Source organism: Pinus tabuliformis, chromosome 3_1 (genome assembly GCF_031772625.1).
Source record: "Pinus tabuliformis cultivar Carrire ecotype Pingquan chromosome 3_1, CPIR1, whole genome shotgun sequence".
Taxonomy (NCBI): Eukaryota; Viridiplantae; Streptophyta; class Pinopsida; order Pinales; family Pinaceae; genus Pinus; species Pinus tabuliformis.
This window is the reverse complement of record NC_142301.1, coordinates 910,188,704-910,200,093: the sequence shown is the minus strand read 5'-3', so window position 1 is coordinate 910,200,093 and position 11,390 is coordinate 910,188,704.

The following is an 11,390-nucleotide window of genomic DNA, read 5'->3' as shown; positions in this document are numbered from 1 at the left end:
TGCAATAATATTCTTTATTAATACTCGGTTCAGCTTACAGACTCAAGACTTCCTTATGCACTCAGCTGCAAGGGTTTGCGCACTCATCTGTGGACTCTACTCTAGGCCTCTGTGCACACAGATGCAGAGCCTTTCTTCCTACTCTTCTGTGCTAACTCTCTATACTTCTCCCATAGGAAAAATTCATTTCTCTGCCTTAGACACCCTAAGACACACTTATTTATACAATCCCATGGTTCACGGACCATGGGTAGATCCTCAAAAAGCCGACTCAACTTACATAAAGAAGGGTAAAACCCTTTATGACTCTTTAACTATCTACGCGCTCCGCGACCACAATTTGTAGAGACTTTACATTTTTATACAACAAAACTTAGGTTTTTGCCCCAAAATTGACCATAGCGGACCCCATCCCAACACAACTTGCATCTTTCCTTCTCTTGTTAACAATCTCATTTTCCATTCTATAAGTGTGATGTTTCTAAAGGTCTTTACTTATGCAACTGTCTAAATAATGAAGAGCATCCAATAAACGCACTACCATCTAAAGGCATCGTGATTTGTTTTACATATAATCACTTATTTAATTGTTTCGTTGAGTTTCATTCGAATATTGTCGTTTAATTCCATTCTTGAATTTAAAGTAATCTATTCCATTGTGTTTCAAGTATATCGATATCTTGAAGCTATTGGAATCTCGTAATTTTTCCATGATATTTGAACAATCTTGGTTATAAGTGATTTTGATATTGAAGCATATTGTCCAAATCGTGATCTCATTGAAGCAATCTAATAGCATATTTCACTTACTCATTTTCATCATTTGGTTATTGTGCCTAGAATTGTGAGTTAGTTCATCTCTTCGCAAGCTTTATCTCCCATTTTTGCACTTAGCCATTTTATATTTCCTTGCAAGATCTCATCAAATTTTATTGCTCATATTCTAGTTGCTTATAAACCTTTGATTCATTATACTCACATCCTTCTTGCAGCACTACTTGCCTAGTAACTTGAAGCTTTTCATATTTGTGCAAGTGATATAATATAGTTTGAGCATTGTTCATTAGGCACTGGTCTATATCTATCAATCTTGCTATTTCCTCATCATCCTTGATTACTTACTCTTGTTAATATTTACTTTTCTCATTTAATAAACACACTTGCTAATTAATCTCAAGTTGCCTAGGGAGGTATTGATCTTGCCCTTAGCATCCTATAACTTGTTATTCCAACAAGTTTTCCCCTCATCTTCACCCTTAAGGACTACCCCCCTTGACTTGTCTAGGACAGAGTCTAAATGGAGTGAGCAAGGGTTAGAGTGAAAGCCCTTACTCTGAGCGTTGTCACGGTGCCTAGACACTTTGTGCGACAACAAGCCTTAAACATTGTAGGATTCCATCACAAAATTTAAGTATTTCTATGACCAATCAAAGCATAGCCTGAGTTCATAGTTGATTGGAAAACCAAAGGAAAACCTAATTTTAAAAGGAAAGGACCAAATTCGGCAAAAGGAAATGTGAATTTTTCTACTTCTACCAAGGATGGGTATCAATAAAAGATCACTACTATTGTTAGGGACCGATTCACCAAACCTGCAAGAGAAAAAATTGATAGGTTCAAAGGAAGACCCATGTAGTGTTGGACGTTTGGAGAGAACCATCGACAAAGGGATTGTCCTCAACAATAGTGGAATGGCCCAAGGATGTACAATGTGAAAGAAATGGAGAACGTGAAGGATGTGACTCAAAGTGTGCCATGGATTAATTCTACATTGGACAACAGGCAAGTTGATCACCAAGCATCCATGATCAAGATGGAAGGTATGATTCATAACCAACCAGTTTCAATTCTAATAAACCCAAGTTCTAATTTCAAATACATTAGCCCCAATATTTCAGAGAGTTGTGCGTTGAAAATCACAGCCCATGATAGGTTGTGGATAGTCTAATTTTCCACATGGACTAAGAAATGGGTTGAACATGAAGTCATGCCCACTCGTGCGTGCCCACGACTAAAAATCTAATCCTTCTACCACTAGGTTCATATGACATATTAGCCAGTATGGATTGGTTAGCATGCCATAGAACCAAGGTTTATTTCTTAAATAAATCAATTGAATTCCTCAGTGACAAAGGGGAAAATGTGATGTTGCAAGGAGAAATGAAGTCAATGATAGTTTGTAAAATCAATATGTTGCAATTGAAGAGGTGCAACAATAAGGGGTATTTTGTACCTTGGGGGACAATCTCTGGCTGAGTAGGGATCAGTGCCCATGACATTTACTGAAAATTGAAAATTGATTGATTTGTTGTCCCATCATCTTGTAAAACCCCAGAATGTTTATTTTTAACCCTTTATTCTTCAATATATGAACAAAGACTCTCAAGTGGCCTTCAAATGTTGAATACAAATGGATAAGAAATAGTAAGAAGTGATGGTGAAAAGTTTCAGATAACAAGTTGTTTATACAAAATCTTTTATCTTTGACTTAGAAGAAAGTGTAATTAGCATGAAATGGAATTCGAAAAGAAGAGCACTCTTTTAAGGATTTTTAACCTTAGATTTACAGAAACTTAAAACCACAGAACTGCAAAATTAAGGCTCGGTTACTTCAATTTTTTTCAATGAAGAAATAACATATAATATGTAACAAAGAAGACAAATCATACCCAACAATTTTTGGAATCACTGTGAAAAGCTTTATTCAATATTATATGAAGATCCAAAGTAAAAAATGGTAGTCTCTCCTGAGGTGCCAAAATTCTGGAACCTTCATTCATCTTCTTCAAGTTATTTTATACAAAATTTTCAAAAGGACAGTTATGGGAACTATCAACTTCCTAAACTACCTTACATTCGATCATTACATTAAAACATAAAAAATACATGACTTCATAAAATGAAAACTATTAAGAAATAAAGCACTTCATCATTAAACAATTTGTGACTACGGGACAGTAAAAGGTTCTGCTTCTGTAGTGTTTTACTGTGGAGACATCCATTCCCTGCTTTTCCTCCAAATCTCTGCATTTTTTCTTGGGAAATTTATAAACTTTACATGTGCCATGCTGAAATTTGTAACCTTGTTGTATGTTGGCTTCTCAATGAAAAGAGTTTTCATCATCCATAGAAGTTGAAAATGTTTATGCAAATAGTTAAAAATGGTAGCTCCTTTCAGCACTGCAGTCTTCTCATGTGTGGAGCTAATTTTTATTTTAGCCTCCACCAATAATGTTTCATATATTTCCCATTATAAGAAGTTTCCTTGTTGATCCTAACAGGATGGTAAACTAGCTCTGGTTCTTTTGTCGAAAATAACATTGAACTTCATCATTGCTTCTTTGACTTCAGTAAGATTTTTCTTTGCTTCTTTCCTATATGAATTCTTCACTATCATCTTATTGATTTCCATTATATGTTTAGTTTTTTCCTCTACCCCAAATTCCTTTAACTCCTGTGCAGACCTAGAATTCAGGAAATCAATCATCTTCTCAGCAAACTAAGCTTTTAACTGTAGTTTTTTTGTGTTAGCCATAACGATTTATTCTAAGTCTCTAACAATAATCTTTTCTTCTTCCATGATGACCAGAAATTCCCACATGTTCTTCATTGTATTAATTATATCATTCCACAATATTTCCCTTGCCTATATAAGGGACATGTTTCCTTTCACCTTTTCTTTTAACTCCTTGATTTCCTGGTGAGAAATTTGATAATATTTCCTATATTTCTCTGCAATTTCCTTGGACATCAGTAATTCCTTCTCATTGGCCTTGAAAAATTTCATGGCATTCTCAAAATCTCTTTGCTTTTTATTCAGTTCATTTTCAGCAATTTGTAACTCAGTCTTAACCTGAGTTAACTTAGCAATGGGGTCCTGCTCACTTGATGATGGAACTAGCTCGCATGATGATGCAACTACGATGGACTCTTCTATACGGGGATTTTTCGGAGTAGTGCCCCCATAGTTAATCTGGGCCATTGATCAGGAGTCAACGTGCCCAACTCCAAGTCTTTTCGAAGGCACCCACTATGATAACCATCGAGAAGTTTTTGGTGTCGGGTTTGCACCATCGTGCAAGCCCCATCACTATAACACATCTCTGACATTCAACTCGTTTGTTCGTTAACCTTACAACCATCGACACATGGTCCCACCTCCGTTGTATGAAATCTTATGACAAGTGCTTATCACCAATGATTAGTCCTTATTAAAATAATTTAATAAGAAGTAAATCACTTTGGTATTATCAAAATTGAAACTATCTTTCACATCTTTTCTTTCTTCTTTGTTTGCTTGAGTATTTGATTTTTTTTTTTTACAATAAGGTATGATATATAAAACATAGGAAATTTTAAAACGAGTTACAACAGGGTGAAAGTTACATGTTTCTCAAGTGACCAATGAGTTAGAGGTGGAATCTAATGAAATTGAAGATAAACCAGTAATAATGCAATTTAGCAATGTGGTCTCTGAAGAGATCTTAGGACTATCGCCAAGGAGGTAAATCGAATTTTCAATTGAATTACTACCGGGATCGGCCCCAATATCCAAAGCTACATATCAAATGAGTACGCTAGAGTTCGTAAACCTAAAATTATACTTGAAAGAAATGTTGTATAGAGGATATATCAAACCCAACATATCATCTTGGGGATCGCCTCTATTATTTGTTAAGAAGAAGGATGAAACATTGAGGTTGTGTATCAATTACAGACAGCTCAATAAGGCCACAATTAAGAACATATATCCTTTGCCAAGGATTGATGATCTGCTTGACCAGCTAAGGGGAGTTGTAGTCTTCTTGAAGATCGAATTAAGGTTTGGGTACCATAAGGTACACATCAAAGATGAACACATTCATAAAACGACATTTAGGACTAGGTACGGGCACTATGAATTCGTAGTTGTGTTCTTTGGGCTCAGAAAGACGCCAACAACATTTATATGTTTGATGAACAATGTTTTAAGTCTATATTTGGACAAGTTTATACTGGTTTTTATCGATGACATATTGGTTTATTCAAAGATCAAGGAGGATCATTGGGAACACTTAATAGCAATATTGCAATTGTTGAGAGAGCACAAGCTTTATGCTAAACTCAACAAGTGTGAATTCTTCTAGTCCAAATTTTAGTATTTGGGACACACTATCTCAAAAGAAGGAGTAGCAGTAGATCCAGAAAATATTAAATCCATTATGGAATGGCCTACTCCTCAGAACGTGATGGAAGTCAAATCCTTCATGGGTATGGTTGGTTACTATCGGAGGTTCATTTGAAATTTCTCAAAGATTGGGGATTCAATCACAGTGCTACAAAGAAAAGGAATTAAATTCTAGTGGTCACCAAAATGTGAAGGCAACTTTTAGTAACTAAAATATTTTCTCACACATGCACTGATACTAAGGATAGCAAATCCGGAGAAGAACTTTGTGGTATGCGTAGATGCCTACAAGGAAGGGATGGGTGGCATTAGAGAAATTTTGAGGTCTAAAATGGGACTCAAAACAAAAATGTACAATCAAAATCAACTTTATATGAACCAATAGGATTTAAGATGGTGATGTCGACCATGGGGGATGATTCACCATTTTTGAAGTAAAAAAATAAAAATATTAAAAAAACTACTTTTTCAACTCGTATTTTCAACTTATCTCTCTATGGTTTTACTCAAATTTAGAGTGGGAGCACTCGTTCAATGTGAAATTTAATTCCGCATCCAAGGATTACCCATGTTGCATACTTTCGATGGACCTTGCTACACGAAAAATGAGAAATACATGAAAAAATGTTATTGCAATCACATTCTTTCATGTATTTCTCATTTTTCGTGTAGCAAGGTCCATCGAAAGTATGCAAGATGGCTACTCCTTGGATGAGGAATTAAATTCCACATCTAATGAGTGTTCCTGCTCAAAATTTGAGTAAAACCGTAGGGAAATAAATTGAAAATATGAGTTGAAAAAGTAGTTTTCTGTTTTTTTCCCTCTAAAATTTGATGATGTAATTAAATTTTATTTTATTATCTCCACTATTATTTTATGATATTCCTTAGGAGGCCCATTTTAGACCTCAATATTTCTCTAATGTGTCCTCGTGCAAGAAGGGCAGGCGGTCTGCTATGAGTCCCAAAAGTTGAATGAGCATGAGCAAAACTATGTTACTCATGATTTACAATTGGTAGCAATAGTCCATGCACTGAAAATGTGGAGGCATTATCTTCTCGGAAGGAAATTTATATTGATGTCATACCATGGAGGGCTAACGTACTTATTTTATCAACGCAAGTTGAATGCCAGGTAGGCAAGATGGTCAGCCTTGATCAATGACTTTGATTTTGAGATCAAGTATATCAAGGGAAAGGTCAAAAAAGTAGTTGATGCACTCAGTAGAAGGCTACAGATAGCTTACGTAGCAGTTATAATTTCTGGTGAGATTTACATTCAAGACAAGATCAAGGAAGCCATATAGAAATATAAGTGTTGTTATAAAATAAAAGAATGCTTGTAGCAAGAGCCAGAAAGAATAACGAGTAAAAACTTCTCTCTCACCGAGGAGGGACTGTTGAAGTTCAAAAGGAGATGGTATATACCTTGCATGGGTGACTTGAAGAACCTCATATTGGATGAGTTTCATGAAATACCATATTTTGATCATCCTGGTTATCAAAAAATGATAACAGTGATTGTTATAGCATCATTTAGCACTCATGTAGACTTGATGCTCTTATATTGCCCTAGGAAGCCTTTTCCCATGCAGACTTTATCTTATATTAAAAAACAATATTTTAAATTCCATATGTGACTCTGTCCACACAAAAATGCGTACATATGCGGGTTCTATAACTCTATACCCACGTATACTTTTTAAAATATGAAAAAATAAAATAATATGCTATTTTTTGGGCGAGGTTCACTGGTTTTACCGAGAGCCCACCTACAGGAGCCCGTAACGCAACCGAATCAACTAATTTTAGGTGGTATATATACACCCCTTAGGTAGGACTTAAAGAGATAAGAGAAGGGCTATATACATTATACCCATTTTCTCCCAGATCAAGTTTGATTTTCCCATGCCTCCTGCACTCCTAGTCTCTATGGAAAGCCTAGTTTCCATTGCAGAGATGTTCATGATCTTTATAGCATCTCCTTGCACTTGTTAGAGAGGTTTTCTTCGTGGCTCAAGCTAGACGAATCAGGAGGAAGGCTTCGTCGATGCTTTGGCTTAGATCAAGTTGTACATTTCTTGTACTTATTGTTGTTAATCAATAAAGAAGCTCGTGTCTTGTTCATGATATGTTACTGTCTCATGAATAGTAATTTGTATGCTTATATATGTTGATCTAGCATATCTTTCATATATGCACATTAAATTATCTATCATGTATATGCTTTTGTGAATTGACTTGCAACTCTGTTCGTTTTCGAGGAAGTAGAGGGTTTGGACCCTATGGGAACATCATCAACATAGCACCTCCGGTATGTTTCCAAGTCCACGTATAGCATTTCATATGTTTGGCATGCTTTCTTGACTACTCTTTGTTGATTATCTTGTTCTACTCTATTGAGGTTGTCGACCCTTACCTTAGGGAACTTTTCTCGCAAACAGCTATGAAAAATATGTACTATTAACCAGGGATGAAAAAGGACGTGGCTGAGTATATTACTAAATGCTTGGAATGATAGCAGGTAAAAGTAGAATGTAGATGTTCAGCGGGATTGCTATAGTTCATCCCCATTCCTGAATAAAAGTTGGAATTCATTTTGATGGACTTCATCACTGGGCTATCAAGGACAACCAAACAGCATGATTCCATCATGGCGATGGTAGATAAGTTAAGCAAGGAAGCTCATTTTGTGGCTATTAAATCCATTGATAAGGCAAGTGATATTTATCATATTTTTATAAAAGAAATCATGAGATTGCATGGTGTACCTAAGAATATTATCTCAAATATGGATGTGAAGTTTACTTCAAATTTATGGAGAGCGTTGTTTTTCGGCCTTGGAATGGAATTAGCATTTAGTATAGTGTATCATGCTAAAATGGATGGGCAAACTGAAAGGATAAATAGAGTGTTGTAGGACATGTCGAGAATGTATTTCATGCATCAGCCAAAGAGGTGGGAATATTTTCTACCTTTCGTAGAGTTTTCGTACAATAATGGTTACCAAGAATGTTGAAGATGAGTCCATTTGAGGATCTGTATGGTAGAAAGTGGAATACACCTATCAATTGAAGTGATCCAGTGAATAGGGTGCATATTGGGCCATATATGTTGAAGGAGATGGAATAGGAGGTAATTTCTATCAAGAAACAATTGAAGATAGCTTGGGATAGGAAAAAGAGCTATGTTGATCAACATAGAATGCACAAGGAGTTCCAAGTAGGGGAACATGTTTATCTTTACATCAGACCAGGGAATAGTTCGTTGAAAATTGGGTCGTGCGCAAAGCTAGCACCCATATTTTGTGGACTATTTAATATCTTAGAGAGAGTGGGGCTAATGGCCTACAGATTGGCCTTGCCACACATAATGAAGGCTCATGATTTTTTCCATATATATTTACTTAAAAAGTAAGCACATGATGTTAATAATGTTGTTGATTGGTCTGTGATACAAGTGGAATATGAGGGAGAATTCTGACCAAAGTCATTGTCCATTCTGGATTGGAGGCAGATCATGCTCCAAAATCGAGTAATCAAGCAAGTCAAGGTGTAATGGAGGCACTTTGGACCAAATGAAGCCACTTGGGAAATGGTTGATTAGATGAGCGTATCATACCCATTTTTGTTCGTTGGTTAAGCAAATGTAAAAGTACATGTCAATGTAAAAGAGCTATGTATGTAAACCTCATTGTGAATTATGTGTTCAATTAAAAAGCATGGTTGAATTGTGTCCGAGTATAGAACACCAAGGACAGTGTTCCTCTAAAGGGGTGGAGTTTGAAAGACCTTTTTTGTTTTCCACTCATATAAATATTTTCATGGGTAATTGTAATTAATTTTGATAATAAGAAAATGATTGGACTGAGAGAGAGGACACGAATTTAGAGTTGAGAAGAGGAGTCGCTTGGGAAAGGCTTGGGGAAGTATCCAAGCTTTAAATGTTGCGATTAACCCTCATCCACATCCCTATTGCATTTTACAAGAATTTACTATGGCATATGGGCTCCTAAGAAAGAAAGGAAAAGTTGGTCCTACGTGATAACGAATGTTGGTCAACATGCAAAGGAAGACCAGGGAAGGCATTGGGAAAATAGGGAGAAAACTATCGCAAGGGGGGTATTCGTACATTAAAGAATACTAGTAGAGATGATAAAATCAAGTGAAAACAAGTGAAGAAGCACACATAAGACCAAGGCATGGTGGTTGTGTGGCAATGAAAATAATTATGTAATAGTAATGTGATAATGCATTAAGCAAGACCCAGTGTATGCTCAGGCTTGGAAAATAGATTAGGAGCATCGCAAAAATTCGAAGTTGTGGTGTTCAGAAGGTAGGGTGGCAGTAGACTTTGGATTCCTACATAGCGGGTGGAGACACTGGTTACTCTAAGACTTCTCTTGGTTTTCACAGGTGGAGACCTTGAGGGTGGACTCTGGATTCCCATGAAGGATATCAGGTGGAGTTGTAGTGTGCTCTGCATTCTTGTCAGATTGCAGATGGAGGTGTTATGGACTCTGGATTCCTATAGTTTAATCGGGTGGAGACACGATGCTATGGATTTTTGTAAGTCATTGTTTGGTGGAGACATTGTGTGCTATGTATTCCTACCAGATTGCAAGTGGAGGCACCGTGGACTCTAGATTCCTAGAAGTGATTGTTTGTGTGGAGAAACTATGTGCTCTAGAGTCCTGTCAGATTAGAGGTGGAGGCACTATTTGTTCTGTATTTCTATGTATTATGAATGACTAGTGTGAATTTCTCTTGAGCACTTTACTCTTCAGGCTCTAAATCTGGCTCATGGGTGGTTAGCTGCAAGAAATATTGCAATGTATTTGACCTATGGTTGGGAGGAGAGTCAAAGTTCCTCTTTCAATTGCCAGTCATCTAGTTACTAAGATAATTTGTTTACTTATAACTTGTGTATGTTTATGTAATATCAATGATGATTTTTGTTATGTTGTGGTAGATTGCAGATGGAGGTGTTATGGACTTTGGATTCCTATAGTTTAATCGGGTGGAGACACCATGCTATGGATTTTTGTAAGTGATTGTTTGGTGGAGACATTGTGTGCTATGTATTCCTACCAAATTGAAAGTGGAGGCACTCTGGACTCTAGATTCCTATAAGTGACTGTTTGGGTGGAGACACTATGTGCTCTAGAGTCCTATCAAATTGGAGGTGGAGGCACTGTTTGTTCTATATTTCTATGTATTATGAATGACTAGTGTGAATTTCTCTTGAGAACTTTACTCTTCAGGCTCTAAATCTGGCTCATGGGTGGTTAGCTGCAAGAAATATTGCAATGAATTTGGCCTATGGTTGGGAGGAGAGTCGAAGTCCCTCTTTCATTTGCCAGTCATCTAGTTACTAAGATAATTTGTTTACTTGTAACTTGTGTATGTTTATGTAATATCAATGATGATTTTTGTTATGTTGTGGTAATGGGTATATCAGCATTATTAATGAGGAACATGCATTCCTGTGTGTTAATGTGATGGTTTGTGAATTATTGTCATGGTTGCAAGGGACTTGCAGATCCCTATGGTGTTGATATGCTCTTAAATGGAAAGTTATGTGTGTGTGTGTACTCATGTTGAATTATTGGTGTAACCAATTGATTTTAGTTGTGTGCGACTTCCATTATATGCCATGTGTTAATAGCTTGAATAGTTACAACGTAAAGGTTATTCAAGGCATGTGGTCAATGTTGTGAATGATTGTTTAATAACTTCCATGGAACTATTGTGGTGGGTGTAAATACATAAGTTGTATGGAGAAGTAGCCTCCGTGTCTTAGAGTTGACGATATTTGATGTTCAATAATATTATGGTCTATTTAGGACCATGTGAAAATTTGTCATGCATGTTGACCGCAATCCCATAATGGAGTTGTGTTACAAGTGTCGAAAAAGGTTGCATAATGTCGTTGAAGTAGGTATACATTTGGGCCAAGAAAGTCTTGATGAAGTTCAAGGGAGCACCATAATATTCTATGGTGCTAACTTAACAAAGCAAAGGAAGGGAGAATTATCATTAATCGCCAGGAAATGTTTATGTCGCAACATGTCGGATATGCTAGGAAATGGTTAGTGTAAAAGGGTGCGGATGATAGAGGCCATGGGATGGGAAACTTCCCATCACCCGTAGCCAGATTTTTTTTTGCGCTATGGAGGTGTGATTAGGAGCCCTGTTAGGTTGGAAGTGTTGGTGCTATAGAC